At 34.3% G+C, this 27,740-nt stretch overlaps 1 protein-coding gene across 6 annotated transcripts in view; it reads left to right on the top strand.

Annotated features, from left to right (window-relative positions):
• The window catches only part of LOC141460164 (trace amine-associated receptor 8c), a 471,099-nt gene that overhangs the window by 162,528 nt on the left and 280,831 nt on the right, over positions 1-27,740 (top strand). For 5 of the 6 annotated variants that reach the window (XM_074139893.1, XM_074139892.1, XM_074139886.1 and 2 more), the window contains one exon: positions 21,601-21,667. The exons of the other annotated variant lie outside the window; for it this stretch is intronic. The gene's annotated coding sequence lies outside the window, so the exon portion shown is untranslated. The remainder of the gene's footprint in view (positions 1-21,600; positions 21,668-27,740) is intronic. 6 annotated transcript variants of the gene reach the window in all.

Below are 27,740 nucleotides of genomic sequence, written 5' to 3'. Positions count from 1 at the left end.
ACAAGGTTTGATTGACGGTCTGACCTGGGGGGACAAACTCTGAATGGACTACGCCTTTGGCATCAAAAAAGCAAATCAGCATTGTTTTGATGTTTGACTTGACTTGACATTTTTTTTGGTCGGGGTGAAGATGACGTCTTCCATTGGCTCGACTGTTGCTTTGTTTCTGGGTCATAACCATAGCACCATGACTCATCACCAGTAATGACCTTTGACAGAAAGTCTGGATCAGTTTCAAGCTGTTGTTTCAAAGCACGACATGTTTCAACTCGATGTTCTTTTTGATTGTCAGTCAGAACTCGAGGAACAAACTTGGCAGCAACCCTTTTCATCCCCAAATCTTCCGTTAAAATTCGCTGAACCGAGCTCCAAGATAACCCACTACTCTCTGACAGTTGATCAATTGTCTGTCGACGGTCTGTGAACACCAGCTCTCGAATTTTTTCAACATTTTCGACGATTCGGGCAGTTGATGGACGTCCAGAACGAGGTTTGTCATCAATCGACAAGTCGCCATTTTTAAACCGAGTAAACCACTCGTATACTTGAGTTTTTCCCATAGCGTCATCTTTGTAAGCTGTTTTCAACATTAAAACACTTTCAGCAGCATTTTTGCCGAGTAGAAAACAAAATTTCAGAGCTGCACGTTGTTCACTTAAACTTGCCATCATAAAAAACGAAAAAAGAACAAAACAGCGCTGGTAAAAACAATCACTGCAGATGAACAGAACAAGCCAGGCAGACAACACAGGCAGGACTGAACTGGCAAGGAATTGCGCTATACACGTCTAGCGGCAGAAATGCGTACTACATAAGCTCCATGCGCGGCAACGCAATTCCGGTTATTTTTGGGTACCCCCTCGTACTTTACACTCGAGTTAAATCTTATATTTTTGCTGCAACCATTAGAGTTATTATAGATGGAGGAGTGTTTTCTAAACAGGAATCACTAGAATCCATTTTAAATTTCTATAAGGTAACACTATAACCTTTTTAACTGTTATAATTAAAATATCTAATTATTTATTAAAATATTATTTTTATTTCTATATTCCTTTCAATTTTTATTTTATTTTTTTAATATTCGTTTTTTAATTATTTAGATAAAATAAGTTTAAATAAGCTTATTAAAGTTTTACAGAAAATATTTAATAACAAAACTTCTTATATCAAGGAAGCACAATAAAGTTTTTCCACTCACTAGTGAGGAAAGTGGCACTAATGGGAATTTTTCCCCACTAGTGAGGTAAAGTTGGGCATTACACAGCTGATTTTAATTGAGTAATGAGAACATTTCTACATGGTTGCTGATAAAGGTAATTTTTTCAGGCATGCTTTACGACCAACGGCATGAACCGCATTACTAACACATACTATTATCTCTTTAAAAAAAAAAGAAAAAAATCTTTTGCCAATACCAGGATTGAACCCTACTCGGTGATATAACTTGGGCTTTACGGCCTGCGATTTAAACAGCTCGGCTACCAGGGCGCATAAATTACAGTTAATATTTTCATACTTTAATTCACGCAATAGGGAATTGAAGACGTATTTTTGTATTCTGATAAACTCTATAAGTTGAAGCTTTTCATCGTATCCATCTTGAAACTATAAAATGTGAGAGAAAAATACGAGACATTCCAGCAGATCTTTCGCTCGAAGCCACATCTGAAACCTTAGCACTTATTTGTTGCATAACATCATTAATTTCAGACAGCCGCCATTATTCATATACTTTGGTATTGTCATTTACGATAGATATATAAGTCTAGTTTAGTTGGGTTTTCTTTAGCATAATTTATATTGATTTATTCATTGTCTTTCCTTCATATTTTCTGTATCAAATATCCTTCTTGCAATATTAATGAAGGAGTTTATAACTTGGAAGCCCAATTAAATTTGACGAAAACAATTTGTTCTTAATTGATGAGAAAATGCTTCGAAGAATTGGCTAAATTTCCTAAGAACAGTTTACTTTCTTAAATGAAGGATCATATTTGACCTTATTGGGATTAATGCTCATCCTAAAAATATTTTTTCACCTTCAAATCAAAGCAAGGGGCCACCCAAAATATTTCTTTTCAAAATCACTGAGCATTGTCAATCAAATTATATTATTCAAGATCCCTGGTTAGACTCTGTATTGACTTTTACAGTTCCATTTTGGAATATAATATGCGAGACTAACTTATAAAAGTAATTGCAAAGGGTATAAAACGATTTTTTTTTAAAGGTTTGCCATTGACGCTCTCAAGATACATAATACACCTAAAACTTGCGAGAAATTGATGAGCTTGGTGCAAAAAGGAGTTATCTACAGTTTTTTAAAATTTTTAGTAGGGACAAAAAAGCTAAATATGCTTTAAGATGTATTCCTTTATGTTGTGTCTGCTGTAAGGATTAGTTAATATATTGCGATGGGGTCATTTGGGGCTCAATTTGAACTTTCTAGGGCATTTTTTAAGCTTGCTATAAGCAAAAGTGGTTTTGCAGCTCTTTTTTGCACTAAAATCATAATTTTCAGTAAAACTTGAGTACATATTAAGTACTTTAGTCAACAGATTTCTTGCTTTTGAGCTTTTAAGTGGCGTTTTGTGTCTTGTCAAAGCGAATGTTAGATATATTATTATGCCTGTCAAAAAGAAAAATAATATCTACCTAATATAAACATTACATAAACCTAATATAAAAATTTTTGTTTGATTGATTGCGCCATCTTTTCGGTTTGGAGAAAGTTATCTGCTGTAGAAAACTCTTTTTGCTCCAAATCTAACCTAGGTTAGAGAATAAGTAATAATAAACGAGTCGGCATAAAGACTCGTTTATGCACCAAAAGATGTAGGAATTGAACATACAATAGGGGGGCGCTACTAAACACATTTTCTGAAAAAAATGTAGATAACTCCTTTTTGCACCAAGCTCTTCAATTACAGTCGTGCAATTTGTGAGAGGCTTATTTAAGGAAATTTGACTTAATTACTTTCAAAATGCCGCACTTAGCAAACATCATCTAATTAATAATATAGCTAATTATGAAGTTAACGAGCCCCAAAAATTTAAACCAAATTAAAACATTTTTTCTGATTGCCAACTTAATTTGGTACAACTAGAGCTAAATTTTTGTTTTTCCCCTCAAGCAGTATAACTAGAACCTCAAGAAAAATGTAATTAAGAGCCAACTGAAGATGTATAGTTGAATAGAGGACAAATTTTTACGTAAATATGTAAATTTGACGTTAAATAAATCGTTGTCAAACCAATATTTGCTTTATGTGCAAAAAAGTATAAATAACTTTGTGATTTTGAATAAAAACGTTCTCCTGTAAAATTTTATATGAAGCAGACTTTTTTAGCCATTCAAATGTAATAATTTATTGATTATTACCAAATTAGAGTAATTTGTGCACATAGCAGTTTATAAATTGCCAATTATTGGCACATAGCAGGTATTAGTAGAAAAACATATTTAATTTATATTAGTATTTTGTTATTGTTGAATAAAAAAACTGGCATTAATCAGACTTATACTTTAAACAATCATAAAATGGATGGTAGTCACGGCCAATAAACGGTTTAAGTTCCTGTAATTGATTGAACTTAGATCGAGTTCATTTAGTGTTGTTCAGTTGAAGTTCGAGCTGAAGGCTCAACCGAGTCGACCTTCGACTCGAGCCTTTACGGCTTAAGGCTTCAGAGCTCGAGCCGTATAGCCTTCGAAGCTGGAGCCGTGAAGCTCAAGTTGGAGGCTCATAAACCTAGGGCCTTTTAAAATTCTTAAGGAATAAACGAGTAATCAATGAACAACGAACATTTTAAAAAATTATTGCATTCATTTATACAAAAATATGTTTGAAAAATTCATTAGCTGCTATAAGTTCATTCTATTTTAAGAAATGAATTTATTAATTAGTACAAATAAAATGCTTCATATAAAAAACAAAAATAAAAAAGCTCGAGTCTTTTGAACCGAGCCTTGGAGGCTCATCGAGCTCTCTGTGAGGCTTCAGCTCGAGTTTTGACTCAAGGCTCGAACCCTTATTGCTCAGCTCTTGAACAACACTAGTTCATTTCCAATGGGCCGTTGAAGAAGGTTCAGGATACTCTCGAGGTAGACGCCTTTCTTGAGGAATTATTATAATAATCATGTGGACAGGCGAAGTTTGAAGCACATTTCACTGTTAGATCTGTATAAAAATCCTCTCTGATATCATTCACAGTGGGTTCACCCTTTTTACCAGCTCTGATAGACTGAAAATTAGGTGATTAGATGCTCGTAACCTTATTTGATTATGTTAGTTTTCTTAGTTTTTTATTCTGACAATATTCTGGCTGATGCACATAGCATATTTAGCGACCAAAATTCACCGTATAATGCGTAGAGGCACGTAGCAGTCTTTTAATACGAAAATTTGGTTAGTAAAACTAGTCATAATAGTCTAAATGTCGAAATCTCCAAAAAGCGCACATAGCAGATGGTCCTCTGTTCAGTAAAAAAATAAATTTTGAACTTTTGGTCTGATTGCATTATTTACATTTAGTTTTAGATCAAGTAAATTTTTCACCCAAGGTGAAAAATCCAGCGACAACATCCGTCAAGTCAGTGTTTTTGGCATGCTTGCCTTTTCATTCCAGGATGATATGAATTTACCTGGAATGTGCGTGCGTGTGTTTTTGACAGGAAGAAATGGAAGTTAGTGTGAGATAAAGGCAAGACAATGGACACCAGTCGCATGTTTTATTAGTTTTCAAAACCTTTTTTTCAAACTTTGAAAAACAAAAACAAAACACAGCTCACAGAAACCAAAGAAAGTGAAAATAATGCATAATATAAAACCAAAATAAAATGTAACTAGGTAATGTTTTTCTCATTTCTTTTGCGTGGAAAATGGAACAGTCTGTACGATCAATGAAGTTGTCTTAAGTTTTATTAGGATACTAGGACAGTGTAGGCTAAATTGAAAATCTCCTCCCATCGTGGGCAAAGACAAAGTTGCAAAGAAGAGAGAATGAATGTAATCTACTAGATGTTCAGGTCTGATGGAAGGAAAAAAATAAGGCGGCATAAGAAATTAACCGCTTTTTTTTAGCCCCCGCCCCTTTATTGGAGGAAAATGAGAAAGCTCCTGGAAAACGAAGATATAATGAAGTAAAGAGAATTTGTATCCTCTTTGCTTCCCTCTCTTTCTGACATCCTGGCTGGTAGATTAATAAGAAATAGCCTGGGAACTCTATTTCATTTTCTGTAGATGGGGAAAAAAACCTTCATTAACCGCCTTCTGCAACTGGGAATCGTATCTCTAAAATTGCGTATAAGTAGCAAAGATTAAAAAGATTATTAAAGCAAATTCGAATAAATAGAGATCATTTTGGAAACAACATTCTGCTTTTTGTGACATTTAGATTACTTTTTTTTTAAGTGCGGTATCACTAAATTTAGTAAAATAAGTTAAAATTTCAATCAGACGTAATTGCATGTAATGATTGAATTTTTTTTTAGCCTCTGTAGTTTAATTAAGCTTAATTAGTAAGTTTTCATTTTACATTAATCTTACAAACGAAATTTTAATAAATCAATATTAATTATACATTAATTAAATTTAAAATAAATAAGCCATACCTTTTTTAAATATTACATAAAAGTTTAGACACTCCTGGTTCTGTAAACTGATACCTGTAATAACATTTCTGTACGGACGAATTTCACGCATTAATGATTCATATTTTTTCTAAATTACTTCTTCTAAAATTAAATCTTCCCTACCTTAATTAAAACTTATGAATTTGTTAGCAACTAATCAATAGCAAGTCTGCCAACCTTCCAGTTAAAGAAACAATTTATTTTAAGTGCAATAAATAGTAATAAAATAATAATAATAATTTGTAAAACATATATTAGCTTTTTTTTGTGTTTATTTGTGCTACCATCAGAGCGTTGGCGCTATAAGTAACCATGATAGAAGTGAATGGTAGATACAAACGAGTGGAGAAGTTACCCCAGTGGTAACACTCCAAAACATTACGACTATTAGTCACTCTCTTCACTTAAAAGAGAAGATCACGAGGCCATTCTGTCTTTTTAAGGCGTCTTGTCCGGGTTGTCAAGAAGAGTTCTTAGAAAAAGGTTTTGAACTATGAGATTGTAGGTTAAAATCAAGTTTTCTGTATCTTGTTTTCAGCGACTTGTGCCATAAAAGGAAGGTGAAGGACAGTGTGTATGGCCAGATTGGAGACATAAAATGGAGCTTTTACAATAGTTCGAAGTATTTTAGATTGAAGAGATTGAATTCTTTAGAGGTTGGTTTTAAAATAGTTCTGTTCTTTTAAGTCTACTGTGGGATACTAAAGCTATTTAAATTTTGTTTTCTTAATTTGTACAGTTCTAAAGCTTTTGTTAGGCTAATATTCTAAATTCAATAACCTTTTAAACCTTCAGAAGGTAGCTTTTACTTTCAAAGTTTAGGGTCGATCTTATTTAATCGATTGAAAAATAAAAATAAATTAATATCGAAGTATTTTCTAGCCCTTCTCCATTTGCCTCTTTGTTACGTTGAGTGGGCAAAACCTGGACTAAGTGAAACTCCATTTTTCAAACTAGGACAATAAATAGCTAATTTCTTGACAAGGCAGTATAATGTCCGCGAAAGAGTACTTCTTTGTAAAGGAAGGAGTATTGATTATAGTTTATACTAATTAAATCTAATTAAGATAACTAAGGGGACAAACTATTCAAGCAACACTGCTCTTAAATTTTACCAGCAACCTCTGCTAGCTTGATGATTAATAAGTTAGGAGTGATTGATGAGAATAGCAGTTACTGATTATTTTGAGATTAAGAACAATAGCTGATGATGTAGCTTCTTCAGCGTTTAATTCTTGAAGTGATTTGATGATCTACTAAGTATAAAGTTGGAGGAGATGTTTATATCTGCAATTAGGAAATCAGAAATGATTAGCGATTGGAAGTAAGTGATTTCTAAGTATGTCTCCTATGTCTGTGATGAACATTTGTCGATGTTTGTCACCACTGTTTTGAATCTCCTGCTCCTATTCTTGGACTTCGTGTTGTATTCCATTTTACTAGAGGAAGATTCCCTATCTGTTATGATGGACACTTTTTCAATTCCTTCCTTTATTTTTAACTGATGTTTTAGAACACCTTCCTTTTCCCAACCAACCTTCTTTGGCTCGCGTACCACTTGGCAGTACATCGTGCTAAATTGTACCACTTCGTAAAAATGATTGTATTTCGTGAAATTTGTTATTCTGAGTGTGATATTTTATTATTACTATTACCTGTATTTGTACAGAGATACAGTGTATCTGTTACAAAGGAGTTCAAGTTCATGTTCACTTTATAAACTTCGTAAAGTGTAAGATCTGAGTTTTACAGCTCTTTTAAAATTAAATTTAATGTTGCTTGGGTAGAGCTTACTCATTACAATCCAGTCTCTTTAAGCAGATTTTTACATAGTTATCATTTAAGTTCTGTCACATGACAATTCTACTAAATTTTCTTTATTTTTATTGATAATGATGTGGCTTTTCCTAAATTTTCTTTGTAGAAGGGGTTTGAAATCCCAATTATCATTCGTGTTTTCGGGTTTTGGAAAATACTCCATGAAAATACACACTTTTTAATCCTGCTAAATGTGCTATTATATATTCTCGTATATCTTGAGACAGCCTTACCTTATTACTTGTACATATTAACAACTTTACTGTATAATGTTATTAATTAAAATAATTTTTATGAATTATAGGAATAAAACGTTTCTTTATAATTTTTTTATGATTTAATTTTTTATGTCCGCTATCATTGATTATTTTTCGCGTACTACCAACCAGCAACTCGCGCACCACAGGTTGGGAAACGCTGACTTAGATCCATTCACGATACAGGAAATTCCACTTCATCCTGCACTCACAGGCAAATCCTCTAGCTAAAAATCTTTCTGCTAAAATTCTTCCTGGCTACCCGAGAAGACGTTTTAAAAGACAGTGGCCTCGTGATCTCCTCTCTAGTGAAGAGAGTGACTAATAGTCTAATGTTTTGGAGTAACTTCTCCATTCGGTTACTTCTATCATCCTGCATTAGCATTGTTACTTACATTAGCATTGTAAACGAAAGAAAGAGATCTAATTGAAGATGGAACCAGAAAGGTGCAAACTGTCTTAGTTAAATAAATTAAGAAATTAAGACTTTCTTATTTTGTATCTATTAAATACAATGATGATCAACCCAGGAAATCGTTTTTAGAAATCTAAAAATGTTTATCCTAAATCTTCAATTAAGTGTTAATGAAATGGAAGTTCCGCAAAAATCTCGTTTAATTTTTTTAACAAATTTCTGGGACCTAAAGATTGATTGAATTTAAAGGAAACTGTCAAGTTCATTTGCTTGTGTAAACAAATCAAGCCTTTTTAATAACCAGACAGACATTTCAACCCATTTTACCGACAAGTAATTAGAGTTGGTCAAAAAGGAAAAAAACACTTCAGGAAGTATGACAATCGTGTCAAATTTCTCAAATTGATTTTACACCAGCATCTTTCTAACTCACGATAGTTTTACAGAGTACACAGCCATTTTAGGATTCTTTTTAGTAAATAACAGTTCCGTAGATTATCACCAATTTGTTTACCAAGTGAATACGCTAAAGTGTTAATGCAACAAATGTTGATTGGCAATAATAACAATAACTGTTTTGGAAAACTATAACCTAAAAGATTTGGATGTAATGTACAAAAGAAGTACATGAATTAATTAATTTAACAAAATATTAACTTCATTTCTATTTTACTAATACCCAAAATGGTGGATGGTCTATATAATATCGGCTTAATGGAACTAATTTGCCTTTCCCAACTTCCGAGGGTATTATTAGCTAACGCACAACTCGCTTAACAGTTACATAAACTCTCCTTCCAGTCTAAGTCATTTAGTTAAAACCTTAACAACATTATTGTGTAATAACTATCCAAGTGCATGTATTGTAATTTTACCAGTGATAACACTAAATACGGGGTATGCATTTAAGGTAGTATGTTAAACTTAATGAACCAACTTACATACAACTTTTAATGGTAATTATAACTAATTATAAAACTGCTGACCTAGATCAAGGGTGGTCTGAATAAACTAAAAGTGCTTAACAAATAACAATTTTATAATATCTTCAGGTGTTTGTGCTGCGAAAAGAATGCCTTAAATCAGTGGTAAAATAAACAGAAAGGGTTGTCTTCATGTAGAAAATGATAGGTAAAATACAAGGGACAATCACCGAATTGGCTTCAGTTCGTCTAGATTTTTACTTTGTCTTTGTCACCTACGAGGGTCGTTTGAAAAGTCCGTGCAAAAATAAAAACTACCTAATTTTTGGGGGTAAACCTTTTTTATTTTTCAACATAGTCTCCTTTTAGGCTTATACACTTCGTCCAACGCTGCTCTAGTTTGTTGATCCCTTCCGAATAATAGGATTTGTCCAAGTCTGAAAAATAGCCATTCGTTTCTGCAATCACCTCCTCGTTTGAATAAAATCTTTTTCCCGTCAGCCATTTCTTCATATTGGGGAACAAATAGTAGTCCGAGGGAGCCAAGTCTGGAGAATAGGGGGGATGTGAAACGAGTTGGAACCCTATTTCCATTAATTTTGCGACCACAACTGCTGAGATGTGAGCTGGTGTGTTGTCGTGATGGAAAAGGACTTTTTTGTGGGCCAATCGTGGGCGTTTTTCTTGCAGCTCGGTTTTCAAACGGTCCAATAACGATGAATAATATGCACCTGTAATAGTTTTACCCTTTTCCAGATAGTCGATGAGGATTATTCCTTGCGAATCCCAAAAGACAGTCGCCATAATCTTTCCGGCCGAAGGAACGGTCTTCGCCTTTTTTGGCGCAGATTCCCCCTTGGTAACCCATTGTTTAGATTGTTCTTTGGTCTCAGGAGTGTAGTGATGTATCCATGTTTCATCCACAGTGACGAAACGACGCTTAAAGTCCTGCGGATTCTTCTGGAACAGCTGCAAACCGTCCTTGCAACACTTCACACGATTTCGTTTTTGGTCAAGCGTGAGCAATCGCGGCACCCATCTTGCGGATAGCTTTGTCATGTCCAAATGTTGATGCAAAATATTATGTACCCGTTCATTCGAGATGCCCACAGCACTAGCAATCTCACGCACCTTCACTCTTCTGTCATCCATCACCATATCATGGATTTTATCAATGATTTCTGGAGTAGTTACCTCAACAGGGCGTCCAGAACGTTGAGCGTCACTTGTGCCCATATGGCCACTCCGAAAATTTTGAAACCACTTATAAACTGTTCTAATCGAAGGTGCAGAGTCACCATAATGTTTATCAAGCTTCTCTTCAGTCTCCTGAGGCGTTTTGCCTTTCATAAAGTAGTGTTTAATCAACACACGAAATTCTTTTTCGTCCATTTTTTGAAAATCACTCGACTTCCTCGATTCAAACGAATGCCAAACACAAAGAAATAGACCGATCTGGCTGAAACTTGGTGTGTGTTCTTCCAAGAGATACTACTAACTAAACATAACCTCGATACCAGATAGCGCCAGTAGTGCTATCTCTCTGACTTTGCACGGAATTTTCAAACGACCCTCGTACTTTTATGGCCAGGGCTAAAATAAACAGCAAGGGTAGCCTTCATTTGGGAAATGGAAGGTAAAATACAAAGGAAAATCACCGAATTGGCTTCTAGTTCGACTAGATTTCTACTTTTTCTGTCTTTGTCCCCTACATTAATGGCCAGGGCTAAAATAAACATAAAGGGTAGCCTTCATTTTAAGGTAAAATACAAGGGAAAAACACCGAATTGGTGTCCAGTTCGTCTAGATTTCTAAAGCATATGAATAGTTATGTATCATAACTACAATCAAATTTGTACATGTGATATGGCCCGCGTAAATCTTGCCTTTTCCACCAAACGGCCCGTATTTTATTGTGTTAGACATCCCTGCCTTAAATAATCAAAAAGTCTCAGGAAAGATTTCAAACTTCCTAATCTATTTTGATTCTAAATTCATCAATCAGAAGTGCGATCTAAATGATGCATTTTCGGTCGAAACTGCTAATATTTTTCTAGAAAAGTTGAGGTTAAATCAGTTTCTTTGAGCTTTTCCTAATTTATTTCACGATCTCACGGCAATAAAGACTTTAAACTGCTCTTGTATGGGATAACTTCGCTATTCATGGACATCACAACAATAAACAAGTTTGATTCTGTTCTGCGAAACCTGTTTTTAAATAAGAAAAAAAAGAACAGGATAAAATAATCCAAAAATAGAGGCTATTCTGTTCAGTAAGGATGGCGCTGATTCATCTATAAGAGATGGAAAAACAGAAGAAAGATGGCCATACGGACATTATTTCCGCTGCAGGGAATCTGAAAATGTCTCTAGAAAATAAACTGCTCGAAACGTGGTTACGAAAAGTGGAACACCCAGTTCGAATCCAGCGTGGGTTTTATTTGTTAGAAAAATGTTAATTGTGATTAACGACACCTAATTTTGTAGTTGGGCGTTAAGTACGCCTAAAAAAATAGGCAGTTACTTTTACTTTTATAATAGTAATAAACATCTATTGTCAAAGCGTTTCCTTAAAAAGAGAGGGCGCCCTGAATATTCAATTGTAAGTCCAACCAAACTCCTCTCCACTTCTATATTTTGCCAAATGAACGTTTCAAACTTTGCCTATTTTAATTATAGTAATTGGAGTTAATTAATAAGGTTAAAGTTTATTGGCTGGATACTCTGCGCTAGTTTCTGAATTGTTAAATTAATTTACTCAATTTTCTTTAGAATCTAAGAGTTTTTACTAACAAGTTTATCCCAGATGAATCGAATGGACTTCGAGTTTATTGAACGATTATTATTTTATTTCAAATACCTCTTCTCAAAGACAGCGTTTGCTTAAAAAAATGTTTCTTAACATAAATATTGATTTTAAGGGAAGTTTTAGGAACTTTACTTCTAAAGTAGAGTAAATTAAATCAAAGCAATTCCTATTTCTTCAGACTAGCTTTACAGTATAACTAATATTCGAAGTTTTGTTTGTTAACTGGCAAATATTAGGCATACTTTACAAAATATTTTAAGGCTTAGAGAGGAAATCGATCCCAGTACCACAATACATCGTAGGTTTACAGTTTTCACCTCTAGGCTTGCTTAGGCTGGAAACAGTGGAGCTGCGATGATAGCATAGTGGAGAGCAAAGCGAAGATAGAGCAACGCTATCTAAAGAAAGTAGAGCAAAGCGTTATGTTTGATTTCTCCGCTCTTATCGGGCTCAATTTTTAAAAGTTATTGCTCATAGGTTATGGATATTGATACATTTAGTTTAGTTTGTTTAAAGAAACCTCTGTGGGACCACAATATTTGCGAAGCTACAATAGTTTTTAACAATTAATAATTAATTATAAGCGCTCAGCCACAGTTTCCTCCTTTTTCACACACACTTCGGCTTGACAACGCTTAAAATAACCAAGTTCTCTTATCTACCTTTATCGCGCATGCTTCAACTACCAGCTTAATAGTTAATGGAGAATTCAGGTAATTTTTGCTACATTTAATTTGGTTCTCAATCCCTTAATGCTAACTTTCACCTAAATACTAGGCAAAATTAAATTACATTTTCACGTCCTACTACTTCTGATCAGAACGAATTCTCCAATCCTTCTTTTGTAGCGTCGTACTACTCCAGTTTTTCAGATGTACAACATTAATTTACGAAAGTGATTTAATAAAATTATTGTTTTTTTTTTTTAATTGACTAATTTCTTTTTATCTGCATGGATTTCTATTTTGTTACCTTAAAGTAACTGCTAGGATTAATGGGGTTACACTGGGCTAGTATGTAATCAAATGTTGAAATAGATATTCTAAAATACGAATGAATCTTGCCAGGATACTCCCGAAGTTGTTGGTACAAATGATGGAATTCACCAAGTTCATGTCTAAATATGTTTATACACTGCAGCTCCTGCTTCTAAGCTGCTGTAAATACCAAATTTTCAAGGAAGAATTTTCATATAGAAATAGTTCCTCCATCTTGTTTCGTCGAAAGGAGAAACGCGTCTAAACTCGTCACTATGTGCATGCGACTCTTTGCTCGCTGCTCGTCGCTCTCTTTGATCTGAAGCAGCTATCATCGCCATTTTGCTTGCCGCTCCACTATGTTATGCTTAGAATTGCGATTTTCCTGCATTAAAACCTATGTTAGACGATATTGCTAAATGGTCTCAAAAATATTTTTTATTATGTAAAGTAAATTTATTTAAAACTTAGTAAAAATTCGTTGTTTGACTAATGTTTAGAGGTTAGAAGCCTTTTTGTGAGAGAAATACGGTTGTGTTAACAATACTTTTTTTTTTATTTCTTTTGCACGAGCCACTTAGGGTTTTTGGGGAGAAGTAAAACCCCCTTTGATTAAAATGGAATCCACTGAGCTTTTTTGTTATCAGAACGGAGATGAGAGCGCTCAGCCACAGTTTCCTCCTTTTTCACACACACTTCGGCTTGACAACGCTTAAAATAACCAAGCTCTCTTATCTACCTTTATCGCGCATGCTTCAACTACAAGCTAACCGCGAATCCGGTCTTTCACTTCCTGAAATTTTATTTCCTGTTTCTTCCATCTTGCATACTGATACTATGACAAGCTTCTTTCTTTCCATTTTTTTTTTTATTTAGAAATGTCCTTTACCTCATCGAGATCTTTTCCTTTGTAGATTATTTTAGGCTTTTCTTTGGTGTTTTTGTCTTGGGTAGGGCTTGTGGAATCTCTAACCATAGAGCAATTGTGATAGGCGAGTGTTTACTACTCCAAGAGTGGTGCTTCTGTTAGATCCTATACTCCCAAGAGCCAGCACGCGGGATACCCTGTTGCTCTAAGTATCCTTTAAAAAGTGGTGTACACTCAGATTTTTCTTAACGTGAAATATAAACATAAAAGAGTTAAACATATGAGGTCTGTAAATTAAGTACTGATTTTTTTTTCAATTTTTTTATTCAAAAAGAACTACAATTCTATATTGCCACCTTCAAAATAACTTCCTTCTGAAGCCACACAGCGCTGGAGACGTTTCTTCCACTCCTCATAGCAGTGCCCGAACTCCGATACTGGAATAGCCTTCAGCTGGTCGGTTACAGCCGTTTGAATGTTTTCGACTGTCCCAAAATGAGTTCACCTTGAGGTGATTTCTGGAATGTGTCATTACTAGTGACTGGAGTCTTGGATGTACGAGTACGACGCAGAAACCAAGCGCCAGAGCGTGGAGTGGCATACTTCAACCTCTCCAAGGCTCAAAAAAGCAAGGATAGCGAAGATGAAGATCAAATGCATGCTGATTTGTTTTTTCGATATCCACGGAATCGTCCACAAAGAGTTTCTACCTCAAGTTCAAACGGTCAATCAACACTTTTACCGAGAGGTTCTTGCCGAAGTTGAAAAATCACCTCAAGGTGAACTCATTTTGGGACAGTCGAAAACATTCAAACGGCTGTAACCGACCTGCTGAAGGCTATTCCAGTATCGGAGTTCGAGCACTGCTATGAGGAGTGGAAGAAACGTTTCCAGCGCTGTGTGGCTTCAGAAGGAAGTTATTTTGAAGGTGACAATATAGAATTGTAATTCTTTTTGAATAAAAAATGTTTTAAAAAATCAGTCTCATTACTTAATTTACAGACCTCGTATACTCAGTCTATAGTTTAATTTAGGCTTTATCATTTTATTTTACATTGTAGAGGTTTTTATGCGATTTTTTCCCCTCTAATCAAAATTTTACTTCTTTTTTAGCCTGTGTGATAATACTAAAACTGTGTAGGAGCTAGAATTACTTTATTGGTACTCCTGTAAATACTGTGTAGTTCCTTTGTAAATAAATTGTAAATAAATTAATAAATAAAATAAATAAAAAGTGGTAGGATTCTAGAGAGGACAGTTTCTTCTCCACTCAGGTTATCTATAGACCTTTAAACATCTTTTCAATCGTAGACTGTTGCAAGACTTCTATCCCATGATTCTTCCCACAGAGCGTTTTAGTCTCATAGATTCTTAAGATCTTTCGAATGTAAAAAGTAAAGTAAAGAAATTGCCTATTTTTTTTCAGGCAGGGCTTAACGTCCAACTACCAGATAGAGAGATAGAGGCGCCACGGTAGCCGAGCGGTTAGAGGCGAGCCCTGTAAAGCTAATATGTATTGTGGTGCTGGGTTCGATTCTCAGTCTAGGTCTTGGATTTTATTTAATGGTTAATATGAGGAATTTACAGTAAAGTATGTTTGCTAGTCGCCTCCGTCTACGACACCTAATTTGGTAGTTGGACATAAAGCCCGCCTGAAAAAATTGGCAATTACTTTACTTTAATACATACTTTACTGTAAATTTCTTTTATTAACCATTAAATAAAATCCAAGGCCTAAGACCGGGAATCGAACTCAGTTCCACAATACAGCTTCGCAGGTCTCTCTTTCGAATGTATAAAGTCTCTTGAGGAAACCATTTTAGTGGAGATGTCGTTAAACCTTTGTTTCGACCCCAAATATTGGTTTATAGAAAGCAGAAGATGATTTTCTTATGCGATTCATAAATTAACATACTTAGCGGGGTGCAACAATATTATTAATTGCTATTAAATAGGATATTGAGTTTTCCCTTGTAGGTAAATGTTAGTGATGATGTCATGAGAGGGAAGGATTTGGCTCGTTGTGATAGGCAGTCTGACATCTATTCGATTATATTAATTACTAAGATAGTTCAATTGCCGGCACTCAGTTCTATAATTGAATTTTGAAATTATCTGCAGGCGCTTCACTCTCATATCTGCAGCTATTACCAACTAGTCCATCGACTGGATACGAGTATGTATCCAAACATAACCTATCTTAGCGCAACTAGCCAAGTTTGCTAGGGACACAACTCTGGATTTTTAAACATTTTTTTTGTTTCACAGATCAGTTAACCAGTGTGCTCTTTTCCAGCATATTTGCTGCTTATTACAATTGTCCGGTAGGACAGTTGTATAAGGGTTGATCGTCAAGTGAACGAAAAAGCGAAACGTTGAAAAACACTCAAATATGACAATTTTTTTACTCTTTTTCTGTAAAAGATAAAATTTCCCAAATTGTCTTTAAAATACAAGGCATATCCTCGTTTATAACTGCAATTTTTTTTACAACATATCCGAAAATGAGCGAAAACAGCATTTTCAGAAATAGTTGATCTTCCTCTAATTGTTGTTGTAACCTTTTCTTGTAAACAAGCCTATTCAATTTGACAATTTTTCTGTATAATTAACGCTATCTATGCTATAGTAGCGTACTAAGAAGGTGCAATTATGTATGTCTAACTGCCATTTCAGCAATATTACTTTCGTACATGCTTTTTGGGTGCGATAAATGTTATCAACATCAAAATGCGTCATTTTGGTCTTTTATTGATTTCACTGAATCCATTAAATCATTGGTATAAGAAGACTCCTTTTACAGCTTTTATTTAACAAGTTCCGTGAGAATCGTTAAGAGTAAAGCAGGATTTTAACATCTACTTAATTACGTTTGTACCTTCCTTCGTCTTTCTTAGATTGCGATTCAAACGCCAATCTTCTTTACGTAACCCTACCTCTAACTATTTTATTCTGTGAGTGTGTAAAACTCACTTCCAAGTACCAAATATCTCCTCTCATTATACTACTAACACCCTCAAATTCTCCTTCAAATGGAGGAGGTAGCCAAAACCAATCATTTATTGGACAGTCAAGTTTGATAGATCTTTTGCACGTGACTAAATCAGCTAACTTACAGAATAATCATCTCCTCAATATCCAATTGTAACATTCAATCTCAAATGTTTAATGGCCTTAATTTTTCATTTTACTAAATCAAATCTGGTTTCTCTCGTGTCTTTTCGCCTAGATTATTTATCACTTATGACGAGGAAAGTTTTTTTCTAATTTCTTTAAAAGGTTTTTCTAATAAAATAGGTTCTTGCCTATCGCTCCCTTCAATCCCAAATAGAATCTCTTGAGCCTTGGCTAAAGAAATGGAGAATTAAAATAAATATAAGCAAATGTAAATTACGAACTAATTTCGTATCAATGCCTAAGGCGAGCTATTCTTCCGCCCGTTGACCTGAACCTCACTCCTCTTCCTGCAACAGATTGTGGTAAGTACCTAGGACTCTTCATGGACTAAACGCCTAACCTGGAATCCACATACTAGACTCAAACGGAAAGAACTGAACAGACGGATCAAACTTCTCTCTAGACTTCTCGACTAGCAATCTAAACTCTCACTACAGAATAAACGACTTATTTACACTATGATACTGAAACCTGCCTGAATGGAACTTGGGGGCTCAGCCAAAGCTTCCAATATCTACAAAATCCAATCCTTCCAGTCAAAAACACTCCGTCAAATCGCTAATGCTCCTTACTTTGCATCTAACTCTACCTTGCACCGAGATTTCCTTGTTCCTTATGTTTCAGAAGCTGTAAGATACCAGTTCATTAAATTCCACACGCCAATCATCTCACATCCTAATCCACTAGTATCCCAACTTACTGGCAATGCCTGGAAATACTCCAAGACGGCTGAAGCGTAGGTAGCCACGCGATCTACTCTACTCTATGCCAATTCACGGTAGTGAACTGTTCTTTCTTTGGGTAGTTCCATCAATGGATGAATTCTCCTCTCACGTTACTCATGTTTACACTTGTGTCATGTTGTATCAGCTTCACTTATTGCAGAAATAAACTGCCGTTGTGAAAATAAATAACTAAATGTCTAATCATTTTCTGAGACTGGTAAGTCTAAGAGTTATCAGATGAGGATTTTTAAGTTTGTGGAAAGGGATATCTGCTCTAACCAAAGCCCGACACAGATCTGTACTCTGAGTAGACTTACTTGATGATGGAGATGTAAGGAAGGCTTGATAGGACGTCCTCTCTTTCTTTCTGTTTTTATTCTCTATGTGCGATCCGGTGGCAATATGTTGGGTGACTTGGGAACGTTGAGAGCAAGAAACGCGCTTGTCACAAGCTGTGCAGTACAAAATGTCTCCGTCACTTCGAAAAAGTTCTGCTGGATACTCGCGAAGATATTTAGCAACCAGTTGTTTGTTTGAAGCCGATGTTCGTGGCATTTCACCCAAAAAAGAATACACTAAGTGACCGAACGAAATGAATTGGACACTTCAACGAACGAGCTGAAAGAACAGACAGCGTCAGACAACTTCAAAGAACTAACAAGTGCCCGTCACTGTTTAGCAGCATTCTGTGTAAATTACAATAACCATTGTACCCATTGTGATTCACAACCCTACAGTCTGTGGTTCACAGTTCCTGTCAACCACCTCCCAATTATGAAAATATGCCCAAAATGAAAAATATAAAAAATATGTACATATTTTGATTAAATATGTAGAAATATTTATTTATTTTAATCAAATATGTATAAATATGCGATAACATCCAAATATGTGGAAATATGTGAAATAAAAGTAGACTCAAACGGCTTAAAAAGTGTCAGTATGAATACTAGTTGAAAAACGTCTGTAAATTGCCTAGAAAAAAATATGTAAATACATTCGAATCCGTTCTAAGCACTTCTCAAACACTGCATCTTGCAACTATTATGAGAAAAATGGATCGCACAGAAATGGATGTATAGATAATGGAGCTCCTACTACAATAGTTTCTCACGCAGAAATCTTGGGTTCGAATTCAGCTGCTGACCTCTCAAAAAAAAGAGGGAAAAGTTGAACTTACAATACATAGAACTCGTACATAGAACAAAATGATATTATTACTAAATGTGCCGACAGCTGAGAAGTATTTTCACGTGTCACAATGTAAGAGTAAAGGCATTAATCTGGGAGTCGAGGGTCGTTAGATATTTGGCAGAATGTTGCTATATCATAGTCTACACGTTTCTGCATCATCACCAACATGTTGAAGTACTCCATTAATACTTATGTACTCACCCATTAAGCAGGATGTAGGTGCAGATGTAGATGGGTTTTTCAGAGAAATGTTTTTGACCATTGCTGACGCCTATATTGCGAATTCTGGGATATATCAACCTTAAGGGAGAGGCGTGTCTTTACGCTGCTCTATCAATATCTCCCCTCTCTTCAAGAAGACATACTCGCATTATCTGTCCTCACCCTTGTGCAGTTCTCCAGTGCTATAGTGCCAGATAACTTTTATTATCTCCCCCAAGGTCTCGATAAAGGACGAAAAAATCACCCTCTCTCACGATCAACTAACTACATTGAACTTCCTTTTTTCCCACTGCCTTCCTCAGGGCGTATCCTGTCAAATCGTTTCTTCTACCAAGTTAGTACTTCCTCTTTGTGTCTTTAGGTAAGTGGGGGGAAGATGCCACACGTAGCACTTATTTCCGTTCTGTAGGAAACTGGGTTATCGAAAAACAACACCAAATGTATCAACGTCCAGGTTGTTTTTTATTTTTTAATTACATATATATATTAGTATATTTAATTAAATGCAAAACCGATAAAAATGCATTTGAATGAAATTTTGCAAAACTGGCATCTTCCCCCATCATGTGGGGAAGTTGCCAGTTGATGCCAAGGAAGATGCAACAATATCGAACAATTGCGAAAGAAAAAATTACAAATTTAATGTTAGGTAAACTGCAAAATATTCTCATTAAACACTGAGGGGAAGGAACACCGAACAAAAGACATTTTTTGTTTTATTTTTAACATTTTTTGCAATGCAAATTGTCTTTGCTGCAAATTTCATGTAGCCACCTCTTGCATGTTATGCGTTGAAGCCAATCGCATTTTGGGCCCTTCCTATCATAAAAATATCCTTTACACTCAATACAAAAATCATCGTCCTCCACTTCAATGTCACTCTCACCACTGGTCATTACCAAATTATCGAGAGAGGGAGGATGCTGAAGATGAACTGTCCTTCCTTTTCTTTTTCTGCTGTACTTTTCCCTCTTTTTTTTTGTCAGCAGAGCAGCCTTTCTTCTCAATGCCTCCCGTTTCTCCACCGTCGTAAGGACTTCAGCAGTTTGTTTCTTTCTTCGAGTTTGCTTGGGTTTCTGAAATCTGGGGATAGGACTAATTTCTTCAAAAGAAGTGTTGGCATCGCTGCTGCTTGGTGAAGCAATTGTCATGTTGGCACCGCTGCTGCTTGTTGAAGCAATTGCCATGTTGGAACCGCTGCTGCTTCTTGAAGATATTGCCAGAGGTGCGTTGACTTCTTGGTTGTCATTCAAATTCTCAAAGTGTAATAATGAATGAGAATAAATATGAAATTGAAACAGTTCAATAGGTGGCATCTTACCCCAAGCACTGGCGTGTATGCGTGTCCTGAACAAAGAAACCTTATTTTTTTGTTATTTTGAAGCTTCTAAGAAGAAATCAGCATATACATATTCAATTCATTTATTTTTTGGTCACAATTCAATGTTATCATAACAATTTGATTGCTAAATATAGATTATATTATGTATATTAATGAATTTCTGTCAAAGTGGTCTCAAGAATGCTTTTTTTAAAAAAAAAAAAAAAAAAAAATCATTTATTTAGTCACAATCAACGCATTGTGTTATAAGCAACAAGGGTAACAATAAACATCACACTCAGTGTGGAAAGGTTACCCAGTGGTTATACTCCAATAACATTTTACTTTCTAATGACTCTCTTCATTAGAGAGGAGATCGCGAGGCCCACTGTCTTTTAAAACGTCTAGAAGTGTTGTCTGGAAATGTTCTGGAAGATAGATATTGTGATGAGATTGAATGTTAAGATGGAGTTATCTGTATCGTGTTTTTGCAACTTGTATTTCACCTCCCACCAACGACCACCTTATTATTAAAAGTTAATAATTATCCCCTCTCAAGTTTTTCTTTTTTTTTTCTGGTTTTCCTAAAGTTTCCTATATAAGCTCCATACATCTTGTACCATTTTAATCATTTTTCAATATTATTTTTTCCGATATGTCTCTCAAACGAAAGTGGTTTAACACTAGAAGAGAAAATAAATGTGTTGGAAGATTTTGCAAAAACCAAATCGAGCCATCGTCAACTTGCCGAAAGGTTTGTTCTATTTTTCTAATAATAGATGATAGTACGATGATAATTTTACCATAAATTATTATTGCTATGAATAAATGTGATGATTATTATAAAAATTGTTATAAAAATTATTAATTAAGTCAATAATATGTTGTTTTTTGATAAAATTTTTGGATAATTAAGAAAAACCTGATGCATATCATATAGCTAAATAATTATGCAATTATGCTCGTTTTTAAATCTATTAATAATAAACAATTTTTAAATAGATGTTTGGAAAAAAGAACCCATATTTTTTCATTATGAAACTTGCCTACCTCCTTCTAACGACCACCTCCAAACAGCGGCCACTTTGCTTTCCTCCGCCAGTGTCCTTTATTGAGAAGTTCGACTGTATTTGTTTTTGCTACACTTACGTATTCACTAAAGCTATACAGAATTTAGTAAAAATTCCATCTTCTCCAAATTTTTCAGGGTAATGGAAATACTTGAGTGATTAACTTCAGAATTTATTTTTTTGCAGGAAATGAGTTCCTCGTTAGCTGGAAGTTAGCCAGGGCAAAACCATCCGCTTCCGCTCTCACCATTCCGTAATTATATTTTATTTATTATTCATCTAATTTAATTTTTTTTTTTTTTCTCCGCCTGCAGGACTTACTATTTTTTACTCCCTTAATAGACTTGGGTTAATAGAGCACCTAAATTTTTATGTACTTATTAAAATCCGTTTTATTATAAGTTTGAAGCACTTACCGGATACTATTTTTTGGGAGGGAAATTTATATATTTTATTACTATTAATAAAATTTATTTTAAAGTTTTTGCTTCGAAAAGTGGTAAAAATTGTTTAAAAGTTTCATTTTTAGACGAGTTGTTACCTTTTCAGTTCTGAATTAAGCGCTCGGTTTACCTTAAATTAATTAGTTCACAGTAAAAATTAGAATGGATAGTAATAATTTTTCTCAAACACGGCGAATTTCGAGACTTGATTTATGGCAGAAAGTAACGGCTCTTTTAGGGCTATGAGTAACCAGCAGACTAGTTACCCCAAAGAAACAATATTTTACGTAAAACTTTTAGTTACTCTTAACGTCTTAACACTTGAAACAAGACTAAACTAGATTATGATCTTAAATTAAGACAGTCCTAATTAGACTATCTTCTTAAGGACAGATACCTCTGCTGAATTGCTCTATACCCGTGATGGCGAATTTATGACAAGAGAACTCATTTTGGGTATCAAGCATCGGAAGAGACAAACAATTATTAAATAATTTGTAAATAATACGAGCGTTTTTGTGTAGTACTTTGTAGAGATTATGGTATTTATTGAGAATAAGTATCTGGCTTACATTTCTCAGATCAATGATCATAAAGTGGGTCATTTAACAAATTATTTTTTCTACTACGGTTTCAAATATCAAAACAAATTATGAACATTTCTATATGTGACACGACACCAGAGTTAAATTAAGGTTTTTTCAAAATTTTGACACGCCGAGCTCAAAAAAATTACCCATCACTGCTCTAGGGACTTTTGAATATTTCTAAGCTTAGACCATTGATTTACGTTTGTCTCGTTTTTTTGGATGTCAGTAAAACTGCAATGACTGAGCTGCAAGTTTTGTAACACAATGTACGAATCCATAAGGCGCTGGGAAGTGTCCACAATATAGTTAAAGACTACAATGGACAGGTCAGCATCCATATTTCTTAAGATCCTGCTTATAGTATTGAGGCTGGGCAACACCACCGACTTGAAACGGTAGCAGACAGACTACGGTTAGTGCTTGAATTACCAAAGGATGTACTTCAAAACTTTACTATCTGTATGTATTTTCTAAGGTAGAAACAATTTTTTTTTTTAATCTCCTTAACAAAAACTTACAATTTAAAATGTTAAGTATAAGGGTTGATTAAACGCCAAAAGGTACACAAATCAGCAAGTACCCAACATTTCATTAATACTTCATTAATATTTAAGTAATTTTACTGCATTAACTTTTCCTTCACATTTTTTAGAATTTATTAGATGTCACAGACCCTTATGCTGGCCAGTTCATTCATAATATTTTTTTGTTATTGTACAATTACGATAAAATTTATATTATATCTTCGTTATTAAATAGGTACTTTATTTTAACTCTATTCCAAATTATTCTTCGGATTTATCTTTAATATGCCCTTTATTCTGAGTAGTCACATATACATGCATGTTAAAATAAAAAAAGACAAAGTTTGAGTCGGCTACTATTTAAATTGGAATCACGGATTTAAAAGAATATTTCAGTCTTGAATTCGTCTTACCGAAATATTCGTGAGCACAAATAACACACAGTTAATAACAAGTAGATTATTCAACAACAATTATTGATTTCTCTATTGTAATTTAATTTCGTCCCCCTAATTTTACTTATAGTAAAATACTGGAATAATTAGCTGCCCTAAAAATATGCATATCTTATTTACTTTATATTACATATATACAACATTGTGGGATGAATACCTAGATGGAGAATGTAATTGAAGAAAACTATATTATTTGCGATAAAGCCAGATAATTATTACCTATTGTTATACACGTTTGACTACTACATAAAGTAACAATTGCTTTAATCTAAGAAAGAACTTAAACCGACGATTTTTATTTAAAAATAAAAATAAATAAATAAAATAAACAAAATCATTAATGTAAGTTTTTTATAAAAAATTTTTTTGAATTTTTTAGCCTCATAATTTTTTTATATTTTTTATAACGTTTTTCTTTTTAACCTGTAATTAATAGTTTGATTATTATAAATAACTAGATATTACAGTCAATCTATAGTGCTACTTGAACACATATTTTGTAGACGAAAATGGCCAGCATAAGGGTCTGTGACATCTAATAAATTCTAAAAAATAACTTATTAATGAAAATTAATGCAGTAGAATTACTTAACTATTAATGAAGTATTAATGAAATGTTGGGTACTCGCTGATTTGTGTACCTTTTGGCGTTTAATCAACCCTTATACTTAACATTTTAAACTGTAAGTTTTTGTTAAGGTAATTTTGGAGGGGGCCTTACATATGTAAGGTATACCCCCTATGTAGGGGGCTAACTCCTCTCCCATTCGATGTACAGCGTCGAGACCCCCAAAAGGCACATCTACATAAAATTCCAAATCGAATGACACCCCATTCAAGAAAATCGGTTCTACGTTGTTTACAAAAAAGGTAACAAGAACAAGAACAACAACAACAAGAAGAAGAACAAGAACAAGAACATTTTTTGAAAAAGCCGTTTTTGCTCATTTTTGCCAACTTTTTTCTCGAAATCTATTAATTCTGGGTGGTTGCAAAAAAATTACAGTTATAAAGGAGGGTTTGGAGTAAGATTTAAAGAAAATTTGGGAATTTTATCTTTTATAGAAAAAGAGAAAAAAATTGTCAAAGTTGGGTGTTTTTAAACCTAACGCTTTTTCGTGCAGTTTTTGATGGTCAACCCTTATACAACTGTCCTACCGGACATTTTTAATTCTAATCTGTTTCAACATGCCCAATGTAGAATTTGAAGCTAAATTTCCTCCCGTTATAAAAAAAATAACAATAAGTATTTTATAGATAAATACTTTTCAATAAATACGCGCTTTAAATAAAATAATGAAAATTAATATCTGCTAAAATGTTCATTTATATATTTGATACACGAATGTATTTCAATATCTGGCAGCAAGTGGAAACCTAAACAGAACTGCCGGCTCCAGAGATTAATACTATTGACAATGACAATCCCCTAATTTAATTTAAACATGCACGAATATCAGAATGTTTTAATTTGAAAAGTTTATTGTTTGAATAAACTTAATTTTAATAATTATAAAATATCGACGTGTCACAGCTAAATGAATCGTAATGCTATATTTAGTTAGATCTGTTTCCGCTTCGTCGTTGTTCTGGTTAAAGATAATCCCCTCCTAAAAAAAAACGTTGCGACTTAAATAATTAAAAATATTGTTTCTTATTTTGGAGATATTTACTATTTAAACCTGCAAAGAGGTTTCTCTCTGTTTATCGCTTCAGGAATAGAGGTTTCTCCAAACCGTCCGTACTGTTTTTATATTATATTCTTATGGTAGGTGAATTCCTTTCATAATGCCGACGCAGCATCTTCCTATTTTTTGCAATTAATAAGAAATTTCGGCAACAATTTTTAAGAATAACCCCTATTCATGGTATACCTTTCGAAAGGTGATTGTATGTAGATGTTTTTCATGAATAGTGCTCGTTTTAAACTTATATAATATTTTTGAGAAAAATGAAGTCAAAGTTTTTGGAAAAAATTAGAAACTTGCTATTTCTTATGTTTGGGACGCAAAATGAAATACTTGATATTATTATTTTAGAATATAAATTAGCTTATTTAAAAGGAAATTTAACCTTCTTTCTAATGAGCTTATTGAAATTGCTGTAGCTTCAATAGTTTGAGAAATATAGAAAACTGTTTGCTAAAAAGTGAGTAATACCTTGAAAAAACATAAAATTAAAAATATCTATAAAACGGAGCCGAATCGAGCCATAGTTTATATATAATTTTTGGTTGCAAATGATGCCCAGAATCGCCTCCCGAAGTAAACGGTAGTCTTATGCTGAACACCCTTTTTTACAGAAAATAATTTGTTGAGCTTCTTTCTTGATGGACATCTTTCATGCATCGACTAATTGATTGATTATTACTTGTTGTAATGAGAATAATGGCCATGAACACAATTCAGATCAAGTTCTGAATACAAGTATTGCAATTGTAGAGGTGTTGGTGATAACCGTAAAAGAGGAATAAAAAAGAACTGGTCTCAGTTAGGTGGTTTGATCAAAATATAATATCTCAAATGGTTCTGTCCGAACTGTTTACAACAATTGACTGTGCCCATTAAACATGTCGCTACATCTTAAAACCCTTTGGAGATCTACACTAAATGTTGTTATTTATTGATTAAGTACTTTACAAGTAAAGCACAACTTGGTAACATCTATTAAACAAGCTGACTTGGTTAAGTTCATGTTGAAGTACCCAGGGTGAGTACACTTAGAGTACCGTAGTTTACTTACAGTACACCCTCATGGTTTATATCCCTAAGGTGTGAGACTGCGCCCAGCTGTTGGCCTGGAGGGCTATGGCAATTGCCGTCCTAGCACTCTCGGCTACATCCGTCTAGTGCTGTTCTACTAATCTAGCTGTCTCCCTGATTGCAAATTAATCGACTTGATCCCGTTAACCCCTGGCTATCCCACAGGCTCTACAATACCTTATAAATGCTATATAGAACAAGATTAAATTATACTAATAATTACATGCGCAGGGAACGGAATAGCTATGAGGTTAGCATACTGGACTCCCACGCGGAGGTCCCGGGTTCGAATCCAGCTGCTGACCCTTAGATTTTCTCTTCCTAGGAGCTTCTTACAGCTCACTGGCCGGTGATGGACAGTGTTGTCTGTAACGAGAGAACACTGTCCGGAGGCCGGCAGTGCACTGAAAAAAGCTCCGGGCGCCAATAACCTTAGATGTTGACGCGCCTTAAATCATTAAAAAAAATAAAAAATAAAAAAAAAATTACATGCGCACATTTCCATTGATTTATAGGTTACTCTTTGCAAAATAATATATTTCTTTGATAAACTGGTCTTTTTATTGCTACCATCCTATTGCTGACACTTCTCATCTCTTGCTTCCGCATTACTTTCGAACAGGCTGTCTCACTACAGCCATCAGAAGAGAAATTATTCTCCATGCTGCCTTCCCTAAGCTTGCTTACCAAATAATGGACAGATAGACACAGCTTGAGGGCAAATTAGTGTTGCTCAAGAGCTGAGCTATAAGGCTATAAGGTTCGAGCCTTGAGCGCTCGATTTTTAATTAACCTCCAACTTGAGCTTCACGGCTCCAGCTTCGAGGGCTATAAGGTTCGAGCTCTGAAGGCTCAAGCCATAAAGGCACGAGTCGAAGCTTGAACAACTCTAGGTCAAATCCATTGGAAATTTTCCTTAAATTAAGCGTAAAATTAGTTTGATTAGTTAAATCATAAAATTCACGTAATCATAACCCATAATCAAGCAAGAATCTTTTTTTTTTATGTGCAATAAGTAACCTTAGACTACCTTATTTTAAGACAATCTACTTTAAAAATTGACTACAGCTCCATCCACAAGAGTTTAATGAATTAAACAACACAATACAATATCACTGCTGTATGCTCGTGAAAACGTTTTCTTGCAAAACAAACGCAATTTCTCATACGAAGATAAAAGGAATCCTGGAAAATGATATACCGTTTGAAAGCCCATTAGACAAGGAAAATTTTGTAAAAAAGTGCCAGAACCTAGGTCTGAAAATGATCACATAAGAGCCTAATGAGTTTTCTTAAAAATTTCGATTAATTTTATTTTCCCAGTTTCCGGAGGAAGATTGAGGCTGTTTGGAGAATAATTTATGCTTCCAAATAGTGTCAATTATTAGGAAATTTATCTGCCTTTCTAAACGTGTTATCAGAATTGAATTCGGACTAAAACTTTTTGAGTAATAACATTTTTGTAAAAAAGTGCCAGAACCTAGGTCTGAAAATGATCACATAAGAGCCTAATGAGTTTTCTTAAAAATTTCGAAAAAAAAAAAAAAAAAAA

Source organism: Rhodnius prolixus, unplaced genomic scaffold (assembly GCF_049639745.1).
Source record: "Rhodnius prolixus isolate KJV_2025 unplaced genomic scaffold, Rpr scaffold_6, whole genome shotgun sequence".
Taxonomy (NCBI): domain Eukaryota; kingdom Metazoa; phylum Arthropoda; class Insecta; order Hemiptera; family Reduviidae; genus Rhodnius; species Rhodnius prolixus.
Note: the sequence above shows the minus strand (reverse complement) of the source record. Positions and strands in the feature narration are given on the sequence as shown.